The sequence below is a fragment of the Amphibalanus amphitrite genome, unplaced genomic scaffold, assembly GCF_019059575.1.
Source record: "Amphibalanus amphitrite isolate SeventyFive unplaced genomic scaffold, NRLGWU_Aamphi_draft 000247F_arrow, whole genome shotgun sequence".
NCBI classification, from domain to species: domain Eukaryota; kingdom Metazoa; phylum Arthropoda; class Thecostraca; order Balanomorpha; family Balanidae; genus Amphibalanus; species Amphibalanus amphitrite.
The window spans coordinates 54,802-72,930 of NW_024881742.1; the positions used below are offsets into that span (position 1 = coordinate 54,802).

General features: G+C 50.6%; 1 protein-coding gene across 2 annotated transcripts in view; it reads left to right on the plus strand.

The window, feature by feature from the left end:
• Nucleotides 1-18,129, plus strand: part of LOC122386334 (ras GTPase-activating protein raskol-like) — a 137,008-nt gene that overhangs the window by 1,250 nt on the left and 117,629 nt on the right. The gene's annotated exons all lie outside the window — the stretch shown is intronic.

The following is an 18,129-nucleotide window of genomic DNA, read 5'->3' on the forward strand; positions in this document are numbered from 1 at the left end:
ATCGCAGTCATGTTTTATGATCGCATCAACATCAAGTGCGGTGCTTTGAACCGTGCAACATTGCTTGCGTAAGTTAGTTGTAAGAAGCTACAATAGTGCCATGACAACACCTGTAACATAATAGGACAAGTGTATTTGTCGTATAGATAAAATCTCGCAATGTGACTACAATCGCTGGCACTGATGTGATTTGTGCTGCGACGATCTAAAAGACTGATCTGTACGAAAGCCTTGGCGCTCGCAGTTAGTAAACTGCAAGCAAACGATTTTTTCCTTGTAGGATAATTAACGGTTGTTTGTTATTGTAAGTAAATTACGATTCATTTTTTTGCCAGTTGTTGCAAATTTCTTTTAAACTATCCGCGGCTCAGTGAAAGGAGACGGATGTTCTGTAAGCGCTAAATTACTCCAGCATGTCGACGATTCGACGCATTCCCGTCTTTACACACCCAGCTGAGCGCATTGCAGAGCAGCCTCACACTTTCATCTTGAGCAAGAAACATTTATCTCGGCGACACCTCGTTGCCGATGCAAAATATCGGTGGGCTGGGCCGCCGTCTCATGAGAAACAACGCCTGTCTGTCACAACGGGCCGCAATGAAATGTGAAAGTAGCCAACACCTTGCGGATAGCCGCTGCCCCACGGCGTCATTAGGGGTCACCGGCGCGTATCGGCGGCGGCCGCCGTTTTTCCCGGCCCTCCACCGCGGCTCCCAAAGTGCGCAATTGTCCTATTCAGTCAGTGTTGCGTTACAACAGGATGCCATTCGGTTTTGATCGGCGCGGGCGAGGCGTCGCGGCCCGTGCCGTGCCGTCTATTGTTGTTTCCGGTACTGACCGGTCCTGTGGTGGGGAGGGCGGTGTTACGGAATCCGTCAGGCTGGGGCCGTGAAACAATGTAACGTGTGTTATCCATGACAGATATATATAAAAAAAACGACAATATATTCAAATACACAATTAAAAAACAGAGCTTTCGGTAACAAATACCTTGATCACTGTGTATGCTAAAATGAAGGAATATTTTCAAATATTTCAAAAGGCAAATTGACTTCATCGCACGGGATACAGTTCAGGGACTACCTATAACTAGACGAACAGCACCAGACGCTAAAGGAATGAACCCACTCCTAGTATTAAATGTTTCGCGTGAGATAATATGAGCGGCTTCGATGATTTTGCGTTTTCGTTTTGTCATGTTCTTTCCTAAGATATGCGTCCCATCCCAGTCAGGCAGATGGTCACACTTTTCAATGTGAAGTACGATCGCATTCGATGTGCGATGGAACCTGACGTCATTCTTGTGCTCCTTTACTCTTACATCTACCCCCCTCCCCGTTTCCCCCACGTAACTTTGTCCACACCCCTTACATGGAATTTCATACACAACACTTTTCGCATTCGCTTCGGAACCATGTTTCGTTTTACGTCGTTCGATCAGTTCGCCTATCTTCTTTCCAGAACTGATCGCCACGTTCACACCTCCCTTCTGTAGAGTTCGTGATATTTCGTTGGCTTCTTTCGAGTTCGGAATCGTTATCCATCTTTTCGACTTTGGCCTCGCTTCCCTCTGAGACCTGTTTCTTATCTTCTTGGCCGTTTCTTTTTGTTTGATCAAAAATCCTTTTGGGTACTTGAGCCTCATAAACGAAGAGTAGATATGCTCGATCTCATCTTGTAAATATTCGTCGTCGCATACACGAAAAGCACGCAAAAAGAACCCAATCACTATTCCACTTTTTACTTTCTCACTGTGACCTGAGTAGAAATGGACATAGTCTTCTTTGCTGGTTGGTTTCCGGAACACTTTGAATTTGAAACGGCTCTCGCTTTTGATGATGCATGTATCGAGGAAATGCAGTTCATCGTTTTCTTCCTTCTCTATAGTAAATTGTATCTTTTCGTGGACCTCATTCAAATCTTGTAACTTATCTTCTAAATTCATGTTCTTCGGTACTACTACGAGGACGTCATCAACATAACGTATCCAGGTCGAGTCACTTCCGATAATGTTGCTATATTTTGACTTTTCTAGCTTTTCCATAAATAGACAGGCAGCCACCGGACTGAGAGGTGACCCCATCGCCAGTCCACTCTTTTGAAGGTATTCGATACCATCAAATGTAAATGATCCGAAGTGCATACACATGGACACCAGCTTTAGATAATCGTTTTTCGGTAGCGGCAGAGCGTTTTCATCCATTTCATCGACGACTTCTTTTATTGCTTCTAGTGCTTCATCGACCGGAACATTTGTGAAAAGTGACCGAACATCGAAACTTGCTAGCTTTTTGTCGTCAACTTGTCGTACTTCTTTTAACGTTTCCATCATTTCCGCAGTGTTTTTGATGTGCGCTCCACTGATAGACCCCAAAGCATTGGTCAATGGCTTTGCCAATATTTTTGCTAGCTTGTGTGGAGCGCTTCCTATCCCGGATGTGATTGGGCGCATAGGAGTACCACTTTTGTGTACCTTAGGAAGACCCCTCATTTTTGGAGCGGTGGGTGCTTCCTCTAAGGCATGCTGCAACTTCTTTCCCCGTTCGGACCGTTTCAGGATTTTTCTTGCTTCTTTGTTGAACACTTTGTTTTCTTTGTCATTGAAACCAGACCCTTTCTTTTCGTACGTATCTCTATCGCTCAGCAAATCTTGCATCTTCTGAATGTACTGTGCTCTATCCATGATCACTATTCCACCGCCCTTATCGGCTTGGGTTACTATGATACCACTATCGTTGGCCAAATCCCGCAGCGCCTTTAAATATCTTCTAGGTAGGCTACCCGGTTGTTTATCTGACAAAGCTTTACAGCACGTCAAAATCCCTTGGATGTAGCCCTTCTCGACGTCGCTATCATTCCATCTGTAATTCCTTTCCACATGATCCGCAAACGAATACTTATCTCTTCCGGAATCAAACTTGAGTCCAAGAGCTAAGGCTTCGGATTCGTAGTCGTTTAGCGTTCGCGATGATAAGTTCATAACAATGTCGACGTTACCTGCCTCTTTCCATGGATGAAATGGATGAAAACGCTCTGCCGCTACCGAAAAACGATTATCTAAAGCTGGTGTCCATGTGTATGCACTTCGGATCATTTACATTTGATGGTATCGAATACCTTCAAAAGAGTGGACTGGCGATGGGGTCACCTCTCAGTCCGGTGGCTGCCTGTCTATTTATGGAAAAGCTAGAAAAGTCAAAATATAGCAACATTATCGGAAGTGACTCGACCTGGATACGTTATGTTGATGACGTCCTCGTAGTAGTACCGAAGAACATGAATTTAGAAGATAAGTTACAAGATTTGAATGAGGTCCACGAAAAGATACAATTTACTATAGAGAAGGAAGAAAACGATGAACTGCATTTCCTCGATACATGCATCATCAAAAGCGAGAGCCGTTTCAAATTCAAAGTGTTCCGGAAACCAACCAGCAAAGAAGACTATGTCCATTTCTACTCAGGTCACAGTGAGAAAGTAAAAAGTGGAATAGTGATTGGGTTCTTTTTGCGTGCTTTTCGTGTATGCGACGACGAATATTTACAAGATGAGATCGAGCATATCTACTCTTCGTTTATGAGGCTCAAGTACCCAAAAGGATTTTTGATCAAACAAAAAGAAACGGCCAAGAAGATAAGAAACAGGTCTCAGAGGGAAGCGAGGCCAAAGTCGAAAAGATGGATAACGATTCCGAACTCGAAAGAAGCCAACGAAATATCACGAACTCTACAGAAGGGAGGTGTGAACGTGGCGATCAGTTCTGGAAAGAAGATAGGCGAACTGATCGAACGACGTAAAACGAAACATGGTTCCGAAGCGAATGCGAAAAGTGTTGTGTATGAAATTCCATGTAAGGGGTGTGGACAAAGTTACGTGGGGGAAACGGGGAGGGGGGTAGATGTAAGGGTAAAGGAGCACAAGAATGACGTCAGGTTCCATCGCACATCGAATGCGATCGTACTTCACATTGAAAAGTGTGACCATCTGCCTGACTGGGATGGGACGCATATCTTAGGAAAGAACATGACAAAACGAAAACGCAAAATCATCGAAGCCGCTCATATTATCTCACGCGAAACATTTAATACTAGGAGTGGGTTCATTCCTTTAGCGTCTGGTGCTGTTCGTCTAGTTATAGGTAGTCCCTGAACTGTATCCCGTGCGATGAAGTCAATTTGCCTTTTGAAATATTTGAAAATATTCCTTCATTTTAGCATACACAATGTAACGTGTTTTGAGATCGTGCGGTTATTGGCTTCCGACTCAAATTGTTAGGATGGGAGATACAGCTGAATGGTATGGGGTGGTCATATGTAGTGGGCTCTTACAAGAACATCCAAAAAGGGACAACCTTGTACATGTGTGAGCAATTATTCACTCAAATAATTGCTACACTACGTTTCGTTTTAAACAATCGCTCACTGACAAGCTGGTCGTCCGTGCTGGTCGTCACAAGCGGACAAGCCGAGGCGCAAATCACCTTCCTCATTCATGCATTATGATGTGCTCGTCCTCACGAGGCTAGAAAAGACCTGTTTCTGCTAGGTCATCTGTCCTAGGTTCGTGCATTTGGGCTAGCTGGCAGTGTTCAAATTTAAAACAATCGCCTTGCCTGAACGTAGGGTTTCTTGCACTGAGATCGCAAACCCAGAACATCGAAGATCAATGGACATGAAGCTTTGGCTGGTAAGATACTGTATTATCATCACATTGATATGAACAGATCGCATTAACCATGTATATCGTGCTTTCGTGATGGAATGCTTATTGTAGCAGATAGCCATTTTATACCGATTTTCATAGTACTGCTCTAACACCGACATCAAACATTCGACACCCTGTTATTTCATGTCTTCAAGCTCATCACCAATTAGATGGGCGTTCCCACGTCCCTGTTTGCATACTTCGTTAGGCGATAATGATGCTATCTGCGGTAGGCGGCTGGGAGTCGACTGGGGTGATCAGGGCGCCGGTCCTGCGCGCGATGACCTTCGAACAGTGACCTTGACTCCGAGTGTCATCGATCCCACGCGGCTCTCAGCCGGCCCGAGTCAATATTCCGAGCGCATCTACATTTCTGGTTTCTGAAATATTCGCCGAAAGGAGCCCCATGTGCGGTCAGGAAGGATTCAAAATAACGGCGATCGATAGGATAGTTAGTTAGATAGTTAGTTAGTTGGCTTGTCGAGCTAGTTAGTGATGCCGTTTCATGTCGTAAATGCTTGATAAAAGACCAACTGGATATGCAAACCGGTTGCTTTGTATAAGAAGGTCCCGGCGCTGAATGGTTCCGGACTGCAACTTCTGAGGCCATAGTGGAATACTGTAACCGGTCTTCAACCGGACCTTCTAGGCTAGCTATCAAAACTGAAAACTTTGTAGATGCCTACATAACCTGCTACACGAGAAACCAATCTTAAGAAAATGTTTTTATTATTTCGTTTAGAAATGAAACAAAACTCAGCAGCCCGCACTTGTTTCTGCTATAGATGTTCGTAGTTATGTATGTAGGCTCCAGAAGGAGAGAATGTAGGCAGGGGGAGAGCTGGGAGGGATGGGTGGCGACTGGTGATTCCTCTTGAGGAGAGGGGAGTGGATGGCGAGGAGTGGCTGGTGGCCGGTGCTGTGACTGTTCGTGATCACCGGCCATCGCTCAGCTGGGGTGCCGAGCCGCTGTGAGGCTGACCGTAACGGCTACTGTCGGTGTTTGTGACAGACTCCCGACCGTGACCACTGGGACAGAACTACAGCTCTGACCACTGGGACAGACCCGACCGCGGCTCCACTGCGACAGAAACCCAGCCGTGACCGCGGCGCCCGGAGAAACTGGAACGTGGGCCTCCGGCGGTGGGAGGGCGTCTCCGCTGGAGCGTGCCTTTTGTAACTATTTTGTTTGATAGCCACATTGCTTTGTTTGATCTTATGGCTCATGGCTTTTGGTACTATTTAGACATACCCAAAAAAGCATTAATTGATTTTTTTTCACCGAATTTGTTTCATGCATGGTCTTGGTGGGTATGCTAGCCAAGGGTTCTCCTGGTAATCCGTCATTCAGCGATGGCATTAGTCATTGTCCTGAGGCTACAACGATGCAAAAGCCACCTAATTCGTACCTTAGATGGTGGACATGCCTCAAACTTAACTCAGTTCAAAAGCCTCTTACATATGTAATGAACGTAATGTAAAGCTCAGATTAGGAGAACGCCCGAATTAGTGAGACACGATTCTGAGATTGTACAGGGGACACAGGGAGATTTTTCATCGAGTTATCTTTGTCTTATCCAGCTTCCTATGGAAGGATTAAATTCGGTCGCTCGGATATCTCTCCTGGCACGCCAGCCGTCACTTTCCAAGTGCAGATGCTTGTCGTAGCTCACCATTATCGAAGCACGAAGTATGGTGAGCTGCTCGCCTCTTGTCCGTCGAGAAACTCCGACAAGAAATACCACCGGTCGTTTTTGTGACGACCAGCCCGGTTATCTTCCTGACACCTTAACCGACCCACCTGGGCACCACTCAGGCACAGCGCCCCGTTTTTAGCGAGGCCTGTCCCGTGCCCGAGCCCCTCGTTTGACTCTCAGCGTGCGCTCCGTGCCCGTCGTACCTCTGTGTCTGCCCGAGTCTGGCCGGTCCCCGCGCGATCTTTTTACGACCAGTGCTCCGTCAGGGCGGTCAGGAGACGTTTATCTGGCGAGACTGAACGGCGGTCCGTCCCTCGGCTGCCGAAACGAGAGTCGCCTTTTGTCCAGTATGCCACAGGATGAGGCATGCGCCAACCAAACCCATTTGTATTTGTTCGGTAATGACTGACCCGGATTCTTTTTAGTGATGCGTGGGCGGACAATGCTTTAATAAGGTAATTTCTCAATCATTTGTGATCTGTATGGATATTGACACTATATCGACCGAATTACTATTGTTATTTTACCTGTCGGTCTTTTCAATTCTCATCAATACCATACAATAACTTTGTTCCGACAGTAAAACATCGAATAGCTTATAAACAACTATACTTAGAAATAACCGCAATTGCTTATAAATAAAGACCTCTGCACATCTTTATCATTTTCTCCGATCGTGTTCATGACGAAGTGTCTGCTCACATGAGTTTCCACCGTTCATCACGCGAGTGTCCGTGGAGGAGTGCACTTGATTCCCGAGCTCACGATGACAGGTCGGCTAGTTTCCACCTCGTCTTTCGACAGACGAGGTGGAGACTAGCCAAACCCACTCTCCCACTAGTGTTAGCCAAACCCACTCTCCCACTAGTGTGAGCCAAACCCACTCTCCCACTAGTGTGAGCCAAACCCACTCTCCCACTAGTGTGAGCCAAACCCACTCTCCCACTAGTGTGAGCCAAACCCACTCTCCCACTAGTGTGAGCCAAACCCACTCTCCCACTAGTGTGAGCCAAACCCACTCTCCCACTAGTGTGAGCCAAACCCACTCTCCCACTTGTAGTGTGAGCCAAATCCACTCTCCCATGATAGATAATTACCAGCGCAGCTTGTTGCTTTTCTCATTACTCTCACTACACTTGACTTCCTTACATCGCCTACAGGTGATCTCGGCTCCACCCACGGACAGAAATCCTAAAACCAGCGATCAAAAAGCACACGCTGAGTCCCAAGCAATTGCAAGTTGAAATCAAACCCACTAATGAGCTATGATACTTCACATCCTCACCATTTTTCCATTGATTCTATCGTCAAGTGACGCCCACAAGAGCTTCAGTTGTTAAGCATACTCTAATGTATTTTAAAGTGCCTGTTATGCGTTGAAAACGGCCAGCGGTTTTGGCGGAGTCGCCCAATCTGTCGCCGATTTAGTGTCGGCTTACGACTGTGCCTGGCTCCCGGGCGCGCCATCTGTTTTTCTGCGGTCTGGTGTCGACCGTCCACGGGCCGAATGGCGTTGACCACAGATCCAGACTGTCACCGAGTCTGGCTCCGTTACGGTGGATCTCCAAACCGAACCCGAGAGTCCACCGTATAGTCGAGAAGACCGCCCGCCGCCTGTCGGTGCCGCCTGCCAGATGTCCGCCGGCCGGAGGCGCGTCCGCGAGAGGTGACCGCTCGAAACTGGAGACGAACGGGTGGGCGGAGTGCGGTCCCACACAGTCGACCAGTGTGGGTGAAAAACAACACCAACGATCGGTGGGACGTGTTAGAAAATAATCACCGGAATTCAAACCGAATAAGCGTAGCGTCTTGCAAACATATTTCAAAGCTGAGCGGGAGGCTCCACCGCTCCCCAAGTGGCTCCAATTCGCCCAGACGCCCTCCGCACCAACAGTCGTCGCCCAAGTGTGAAGGTGAAGCGTCAGGACGCCTCAGGCGACCGTTCGAAATGACGTTCACCTTCCGGTGCGGTCGTCAGAAAGTGCCCGTCATATGGGCCTGCCTGTGACACCACAGCGATGGCAGGAAACACGGATGGGTATCATCAGTTTAAATTGCCCATTTTCATATATTACAGCATGATGATGTTTCACACAAAACTTACAAGGATGTGCAAGTTGCAAGCCTTCGAATGCTACAGTGCAGGCCTGAACCCTAAATTACCTGCTCCTTCCGTGTTGGAGAACATGCCGAAAGCCATGCACTATTCGTCCCAGACATTGATACGGTATCGTCCACGAGAAGCACCGACATACGGATCGGGCCCGGCTGACGGATCGGCCGAGCGGCGATAGTATCTGGTGCTCCGGCCACGGCGCCGACGGGCCGCGGCAGGTGTGGGACGCTCGTTAACGTATTCCCGACGTGGCCCACTTTGTTTTGTGGGCTACTCGCCGGGTCGTGCCGCCCAGAAACACTGTTATCCGTGCTCGAGCGGACGTGAATGCCAAGGATCGGCGTGTAATGAGGCCGTTTACATGGCGTTGAGCAGAGCCTCCTATTGTTTTGAATTCTTTGGACACTGGGGAAATGGACTGAATGTTCGATCGTTCATTGTGCTCTTTGTGTCCGTTGATTATGAACCTTGATTAATTAGTGAACGCAAGAGAAACGTCTGTTTCTTTAGCGAGACGCGGAAATAATTATTCGTTTGCAAACAGGTACCAGTTTCACCTAAATGCATCTTCTTAACTGAAAAGAGTGAGGAAATTCTTGAAGGCTGTCGTTAAAGGGACTATCCCACCTTCTAAAATGTTGTTAAAACCAGTTAAATTGTGCCCGACTTTATAGATTGGATGACCAGGAACACGGTTCTGGCATTTATTTTTCATTAAACATCTTAGGCTTCCCATATTTCAAACACAAACTTTCAAATATGTGACGTCACAGCCCAAAATTACCTCCTTCCCCAGGCCACATTACTGTTATAAAGCTGATTCTTTTTACTCTGTAGGCACCACAACAAAGTTCAGACCAAGTTTTAAGCGATTTTTCAACGGACAAACCCATTTCAATCAGAATGACTAAACGAGGTCACGTCACACTAACGGTCACTCCATGTTGAAGATAGGGCCTTGTACAAGGCCCATTTTCAAATGAAGGGAACGAATTTCTTCAACACCAAGAGGCCGCGGGGGTTCCAACCTAGATAGATAGTGGTTTCTGAACCTCGCCGCAAACTTGGCTATCTCAACTCAAACCCCATGTTAAAGGTGGGATAGTCCCTTTAACCCTGAACTCAACACAGAATGAAGCTGCTTTTGCTCAGCTGGCAGAGCTGAGAGCAGCTTCTGCCTCAGTGCATCAAGCGCGAAATGTATCTCACGTAGTGCAGGAACTAACTAACTATCTCACGTAATTCAGGAACAAAAATGGCCCACGAACACACTCATTATTCGCGCCGCTTCCTGGCCATCCGTCATACAGCGCCGACATCACACGGCTTGTATAATTAGCTGAGCTCTCCCACCCACCCACCACGTCTCGCCTCGTCTGTGTCCCAACACGCCGCGCCGCCGCGGATTCCGTGACCTTGCCACTCGGCGCGGGAGGTTATTCACGGCTAATAAGCACGTGCACGGCTCCGTGACGATCGTCTGAGCGTCAGTGCGCACCCGGCGCACGGTCACGGTCCGTCCGTCCGTCCGTCCGTCAGTCAGTCCGTCAGTCAGTCTGGGCTCACACGCCATGGGGCCGTCTTCGGAGGAGGTTGAGGACCCCGCGAATCAGGATAAGGACCGCCGACCTCCCGGCTACTGAACCTTCGCCGGCGCTCCGCTGACTCGACTGACTGAACAGCGAGCTTCCAGCGACTGTCAGCAGAGGTGACGTCACCAAACGCGGACTGAGCGCCCGTGTCGTGACCTTTGGCGCGTGACGGATGAATGGACCTCGTGGCCCCGGGGGCCAGCCAACACTCGGTGCTTCGCCTCAGTATCACCAGGGGTTCGGGGAAGCTCTCCAGCTATACGTCAGTTGACTTGCTGCTGCACACCGAGAATATCTTGATAGACTTATGTAGAGCCGCTGCTACAAATGTCCGTACAATCCTGGGTAGCTGCTTATTTTTTTTTGTTCCAATATGGGTCCGCATTGCCTGTCAACGCATGATATTAACCTTTGAGGTGCCGCCTTCGTCACACAGTTATCTTACCACGCTCGATGAACCCACAGTTCCAGATGTCATGATGCTGGAGCCGGGGCTGCCCTCTGCCTCCTCCAAACAGCGGAGAAAACACGATGTCCGGGAGATAGTGTGCTTTACGCGGCATTCTCTCGTCATATCTTTCCGGCCCTGTCGACTCCCGCTGTCAAGAGCTCTCGTTGAATACTGTTTTCCAGCAGTGCGTGATGAGAACTCCGTAAAAATGGGTTAAAGTGGTGTGAGTCACGGGTAAAGGCTCATTTAATAGGTCCTTTCTCACTACCTTATCCTACTCGATCCAACCAATGTACGGGTGGTGTTACATCTCTTGTCGCACATCTTATTGCGATTCGCGAACACCTTTTGACTGCTGCAGCGCGACACCAACCAATGTCCAACATCGCAGAACCCCACGTTCAACCCTATCCACCCCGTCTGCACCGGACTGCCTCATCACCGGCGGCAGTATTCTGTTCAGATGCGCACCCGGTCCTGCGCAGCCTGGGCGCCGCCTCAGTCGCCCGCTATGGGAATCTGGCACAGCCGCCGCGCTGGGCTGTGGGCCGGGGTGGCGGGCACCCGGCCCGTCCTGTGTGTCTGGGCTCTGACCCACTAACACGCTGCGGCCGCCCGCGCCGCGCCGCGCCGGCCACGGCTCTCAGAAGGGTGTGACTCAGCCCGCGCAGGTCAGCGGGAGTCTCTCCGGGGTGGTGCGTGGGTGCGGCACGGCCCGAGCGCGGGCTGAGAATGGGAGGGAGATGACGGAGAGGGTTGACCGGCGGTGACCCGGGAAGGGGAGATGACACGCGATGACAGGGTAGGAGGAAGGGTGGTCGTTGGTGAATGGGGATTGCCTGGAAATAAGCGTTTGTGTTCTGTTGTGACGGAGACCTAGATAAATTGATTACAATATATTTCGATTACAGACAATCTAAAGCAGGGGTCGGCAAATGGTGGGGCATGCCCCCTTTGGGGGTAATGGAGCCCTTTCGGTGGGGGTAATGAGGGATTCTGAGAAAGCCTATCTTTTTAGAGTTTGCAGCTCCAGTGATGGAGCCATCGTGACTGTTGCATCCCAGGGTTCAAAGATTAGCCCAGGCCAAAGGCACAGCACACGTTGATTAGATACCAATTTTCACGTACCTGCTCGCCTCACCATCTCACCCCTCCGTACAGTCGTACAAAAGCAGCTGCAACTTTTAACCGTCGCCCGTCTGTTGGCGTTTCAACAGCCGCTAACGTATGTAAGGGAGAGGAGTCGATCGGACCCCCGCGGCCTCTCGGACTCTGAGATGGAGCTGTGCATAAAAAAGACGAGCGTACTACCCGTGACAATAGGAAGCCGCTGCTGCCCATTTTTAAGGTCCTTGGTCAGTTCGTTAGTTAACGTGCTTGGTCAACGAACTTGGTCAGTTAGTCTCATTCAAGAGGGCAATGACAAGTGTCGAGAAAATCGGGACCCGCTATAACTTCTTGAAGTGCGATTTTATGGCTCAAGATGATCTCCAGAAAAAGCTCATAAGCCAACGGTCATTATGGGTTCAGAGGCCAGTTTTACCAACAGAAAAATAGCCGCCTGCCGGAATTTTTTGCCTAAAGATCGTTTCACATATGGAGCGTAAACGGTAAAGCCCTATCCGCTTACGAGCCCATCGCGTTTACGCTCCGTATGTGAAGCGGTCTTGAGGCAAAAATTCCGTCAGGCGGTTATTTTTCTGTTGGTAAAACTGGTCTCAGGTCATTATATTTTCCGGGCTGGTAAAAAAAATGATGGGCTCGAGGGTACAATTTGGTCGTGATCCAATGCCTTTTAGGTGAGCTTTTAACGAAAAACCACCCGCCGCCCCTATACGTACAAGGGTTAAATGGGATATAGCATAGGCGGCGGAACGGGGAGGGCACCGGGGCACCGTGCACCCTTTGATTTTTGCCTTTTAACATTAGCCCTATGGGCGTTGCATGGAAAGAATGGGACCAAAAGTCGGCAGTGCCCCCCCCCCTTAATTGAAGGTGTTCCGCCGCTACTGGGATATAGGTATTAAATGTTTTGTGGAGGAAGTGTCATGTTTTAAATTTGATGCATTGGAAATGCACAAATGCCCAAAGAGTTCCAGGACGGTATGGAATTTCAGTAAACTTGGTTGTGTCAGCAATGGGGTCTGGTAGGTGGGGGTAATGGCCCTGCTTGGCGCCCAAAAAGGGGGCACGACCCCGAATGACCTGCCGACCACTGATCTAAAGGATACGCCATACAAACATTGATTCAAAAGGACGATCTTCACTTGTGGTGTTGTCCACAATTGCCAGCAAAACAAATACATTGACTTTTCAGTAACCCCATTTCATTTGAACCGGGCACTGCATTAGCATTTGCTTTTAACCCGCGCCCCACTGGGGGGGGGGGCTATTTATAGCCCCCCCTCCCGTTTTTCTGCAATAACTTCCAAACCGCTTGACGTATCGACGCCAAACTTTCAGTACCTTAGGCTGCATCAATTTGACACCTTGTGTCAAAATTTGAGCTTCGTACCTACTATAGGTCGGCCGGAAATGACGTCAGAGTGACGCCATGTTCGGCCGATTTCGACGCAAAACATTGAACCACGGCAATCGCTCCCAAGAGCTCAGTTTTTAAGCTAGATCCAATTTCTTTGCATGAGAGGACTCAGAATAGACTGCGCTATCAAACTGCAATCTCGGATTTTCGAAATTTTGAAAATTTTGAAAATTTTATATAATAATATCCAAAATTTATATTTTTACATTTTTTTTTTCAAAAAGTTTTTGACTTTTCGAAAAAAACGGAATATATGTGATAGAACGCATTATTATGACTAACTCTAGCAAGTTTTAGCTAAATATCTTCAAAAATGGCCAAGTTTTACGCATTATTGCAAAAAATTCACAATTATTAATTTTTCAAATCAATTTTTCAGCACGTATTTGACATCGTACGCCAATATAAATAACACCATCGTGTTCCTGAGCTCAAACTGCATCCAATAGACACATTTTTTGTTGAAAAATTTTAACTTCAAAATTTGACCTTTTTTGACCTGAAAGTGACCTAACATAAGCTAAATTCGACTCAAAATGACCTCGAATAACACAGACGACATCAAATTCGAAATCTCTGACCTAAATGGACCATAAAACATGTGTCACGTGACCGACGCATGATATAATACTTTCGTGACCTGTGATGACCTGACCTTGACCTGAAAATCAAAGTACAAGTTTGGTACCCTCAGGGTGACTAGAGCATCTGTTCCCGAGTGTGTGATCCAAAAATGAGCCTGATTTGACCTGTAAGACGGCGGCCAGAGCCCAAAACGTGATCAAGCCAAAATGCTAATAATTTTTACTTTGACCTGACCTGTGACGTCATCGGTGACCTCGAGGTCAATGAAATTAGGTTTCGCTCGACAGTTTTTCCGGGGCTATCAGACGCCGTTTGAATTTTGACGATCGGCCCAGTAGTTTCGGAGTTAGGAGGGGGGCTATGAATAGCCCCCCCCCCCAGTAGGGCGTGTTATACGCAGACCCCAGTGGGGCGCGGGTTAATCTCCTCCCCTATCGACAGGCTTTTTGTAAAGTGTAAACATTGCATCACGCCTCTCGTGTGTAGCGGAGCGGCCTATGTACGACGCTGTGCGCGTCGCAGACCCGGTGCAGAGCCGTATCAGATATCGCCCCATCTGTGGGACCACCCACTTCTCTCCTTCCTCCCCGTGCAGAGGTCACTGGACGATCACTGCGGGGGTCTAACGCCCGGGTGTGTGTGGAGTCGTGCCGCACTGGTCAGACTCTCAGGAGCGGCGCCTGTGTCCACTGCACAGCACAGCGCCTGGGGTCAGCGCCCGCCGGGCAGTCGACTCCAGCTCGACCCAAACAACCGGCGACCTGTTCCCGGTGGACCGGCTATTTTTCGCGTCAGCCGGGAACCGGTTACCGCGGGTCAGTAGTATGCCGGTCACACCTGTCTTCGGGATGGGCGGCTGTTGGGACGGAACAAGACAGGGTAGGGAATTGATGCAGGCAGGTGGACCCACAAGACCAGCACAGAGGCCAGGGGCCACACCAGACATTACTGGAGACAATCTACTGTCATCGCAGTGTACGGAAACAATAATTCAGGCATTCGTGCGTGGCCTGACGTCAGACTATTACGCCATATAACTACAATCATTACGAGGCCGCTACATCGGCGAGAGTGGCCGCAGTGTCCTAAATCCAAACTGCCACCGCTATAATGGTAACTGCGGATGGACAAACACAAAAACAACATTACAGCACCCAAGAATCTTTTGGTATTTTCGGTTTCTCTCAGTGTCTCGGCGCCAAGAACTTCCTGGGACTACCGGCGTCCACTGAGGACCCCTGATCCGGACGGAAGGCGCAGCGTCCGCTGAACTCCGGGGGCCGTCCTCCACACGGCCCGTGTCGGCCGAGGCGCGCCGCCCGGCGACTGGGTGGCCAAATACGGCGCTCGACCCACATGGGGCCGAATCTAATTGACTTCTATTGACTCTGGTGACGGGACGTGGTGGCAGTTTTGAGAGATGGCCCGGAACCTGGCATAACGGGCTGAGCGAGCTGTCCACTCCCACGTGACAGCATGCGACGACCCGGCTCCGTGGGGAGAGAGCCCGGGCACCGCCCCCGGAGCGTCACGCGAGTCAGAGCGAACTAGTTGAGGCAGTCCGTGGAAGATGGACTCTTGTGTTGACTGATAAACGAAACTTATTGTGTGTGTATTATCGTCCAGCTGGGCTATGTGTATTCCCATACTATAAAGCAATTCTAAAGAATACCGGGTTTCCTTCGCTCTTCCTATGCGTCAGTTCCTGGAGATGCATCAGTCCTGTCCGGTACCGTTCCTTGTAGTTACCTCGTCCGGCGCCGACCTCTTCCGTCCGATCGCTCGTCGGCGAGCACAATCGCGCGGACTCAGCGCCTGACCTGGAAGTGTCGGCCGCACGCTGCGACCCTCGGCACAACTCGGCAGGACTTCGACTCGCACCTGATCGGACTCTGACCCGACCGGATTGGACTCTGACCCACACCTGATCGGACTCTGACCCACACTGGATCGGACTCTGACCCAGCCTGATGGGACTCCGACCCAGCCTGATCGAACTCTGACCCACACCTGAGCACTGGTTCTGGGGCGACTGAGTCCTCAGCCGCTCCAGCGTCCCGCCCCGTCCCGCCGACAGCGCCCGAGCCAGTTTGTTACCGTAACCTCTGACCCGGCGGCCCATTTTAACGCATCTCGACATGCGTTGACGGATTGGGCGGACCCTGTCCCGACCCAGCCGAATTATGTGGGACTAACGGACCGGGCTGGGCGTCCCCGCCCTCCGCACACAAACGTCCAGCGACCCGACCGCGGCCGGCGCAGGATGACAGGCTTTCCAGACCACTGGACCGCCCTGTCTGTGTCCACGGCTGTCAGCTGTCACTGTCAGGTGGCAGTGTCCGGCGCCTGTGTGATGACAGTCGGCCATACACCACCCTGACTGCTGACTGCGTTAGAACTCCTCGCTCTGCCCATCATCCCGCGGCTGTGCGGACGAGGGTCGCCGCCCGCCGCGCCGTCACCGTGTTTGTTCTCCTGTCAGCGTCCCCAGCCTGTCGGCGAACTCGGCGCCCAGATAGCGTCAATCTCTGATTCAAACGCGGCTCTGCGGCCGACTCTGAATGCACCGCGCTGCTGTCAAAGCAGCGGGGCCCGCCCACAGCGGCTGGTGCTGCATCAGATCGGCATCCACGGCGGTGTCTGGGGTGGCCGCGGCGGTGCGGCGCCACTTTCGCCGCTGTGCGCCGAGTTTGGCGCGGCGCGTCGATCGCGGTCGGGCTGCCGGTCTCGGCGTCACTGAGGAATGCACGCGGCGGCTTTCTCTCCGGAAGCTGCGCTGTATCGTCGGGTCGGCCGATGGGTCAGCGCGGCGGCCCGACCGGTCAGGGGCGGGGAGGTATAGCGGCAGGGGCGCGGTGGGAGTAACGGGTTGGGTCTTGCGATGCGCACAGCTAAAATTTGTGGCTGGGTAGGAGGAAAGAAACTACCACCGGCAAATCGATCAGTCCGGCTGAGCTGGATTCTGGGCTGGAAGTGGCACGGACGCTCTATCCGCATCAGATGCGAAGAAATCCATGTTTTACAGCTCAGGAGGGAACCTTTACTGCTGTTTATCAACACCTACTCTATAATTCTGTTTTGATTCATGGTATAAGGCGCAGGAAGTCTCCAATTGACAGTGATTTCAGTAACGGTCGGCAGGAGCTCCGTCCCTGTATGGCGGACGTGTTTCTGGCGCGATGAACCCACCCCGCCACCAGCTCCTCCCTCCCAGCCGCACTCAGACGCCGGACCGGACCCGGACGGAGGCCGGGCGGCGGCGCGGGACCGCCCGGCCGGCCCGCCGCCCGCCGCGACCGCGCGGAGCTCACGCAGCTCCGGTAATGCCGCGGCCCTCCCGCCGGGAGCCATCAGATAGGCGGCGCACGTGGCCGCCGAACCCCTGAGGCACCGCCATGTGACCCCAGCTGACCTCAGCTGACTTGGGATGACCTCAACCGCTGCCCAAAGCTGGCTCAGTGGGCTGACCTCATAACGAGTCGAAAGGGCAACGGCTGACCCGGCATGCTTGACCCATGGTGGGTGACAAGTCGCGTAGTTTGGTAACGACCGGGTCCATGTCTGAAATGACTACTATGCATTTCAGACCCCATGAGACCCTAATTTTTGGCGATAATTTGTTCAATATTTGTCCAATTTGCTTCAAATTTTCACAATGCACATTTCAGCTCAAGCGCCAATTTTCGCCAATATGGTCTCTTAACAAAATATCAAATTTTAGGGTACTTGTCGTTGCCTCGTAATGTTAAAATCGGCTCCGTAAATCCGTCAGTGGAGTAGAGGCTATCCGTGCGTAGGTGTGACGTCACAAACACGTGACCATTAAGCTCCGCCCTCCCGGCGAACGGGGTAGTGACCTTGGCCGGTCAGTCGACTGCGTGGAGCGGGCGGGGCAGTAGCTGTCGCACCGGGGCGGCTCGCATGGACCGTAGCTGCCGTGCAGTTGGCGTTGCAGCCGTAATTTCATCGAATGAGCTAAATAGCGCGCATAAGTAACGCACCAGCTGAAGCCCTCGACTAATTGTATCTATCACAAATGTACGTACACCTTGTTCAGTCACAAAAAAATTATATTTCCACACAAGATTCGGGGCTTGTGAAAAACGCGCATAAAAGACGCTGTTGATTTCAAATGATTGCGTAAGATTATGTACCTATCGCGTCAGACTACGTCAAAATTGCAAAACAGAATCACCATTAACATGATGCAATTTATGTGTTTGATATATGAAATTTGATTAGGAATGTATGCCGGCGTCAGTGGCGGATCCAAGGGGGGGGGGTCACATGGGTCATGGCCCCCCCCCCTTGAGGCCCGGGGGCCCAAAGACCTGCCAGGGGCACCAACGGCCTATCAGGGGTATCACAGTCCTGACAGGGGCACCACAGGACCGCCAGGGGCACCACAGGCCTAGCAGGGACAGCACGGGCCTGGTGCCCCT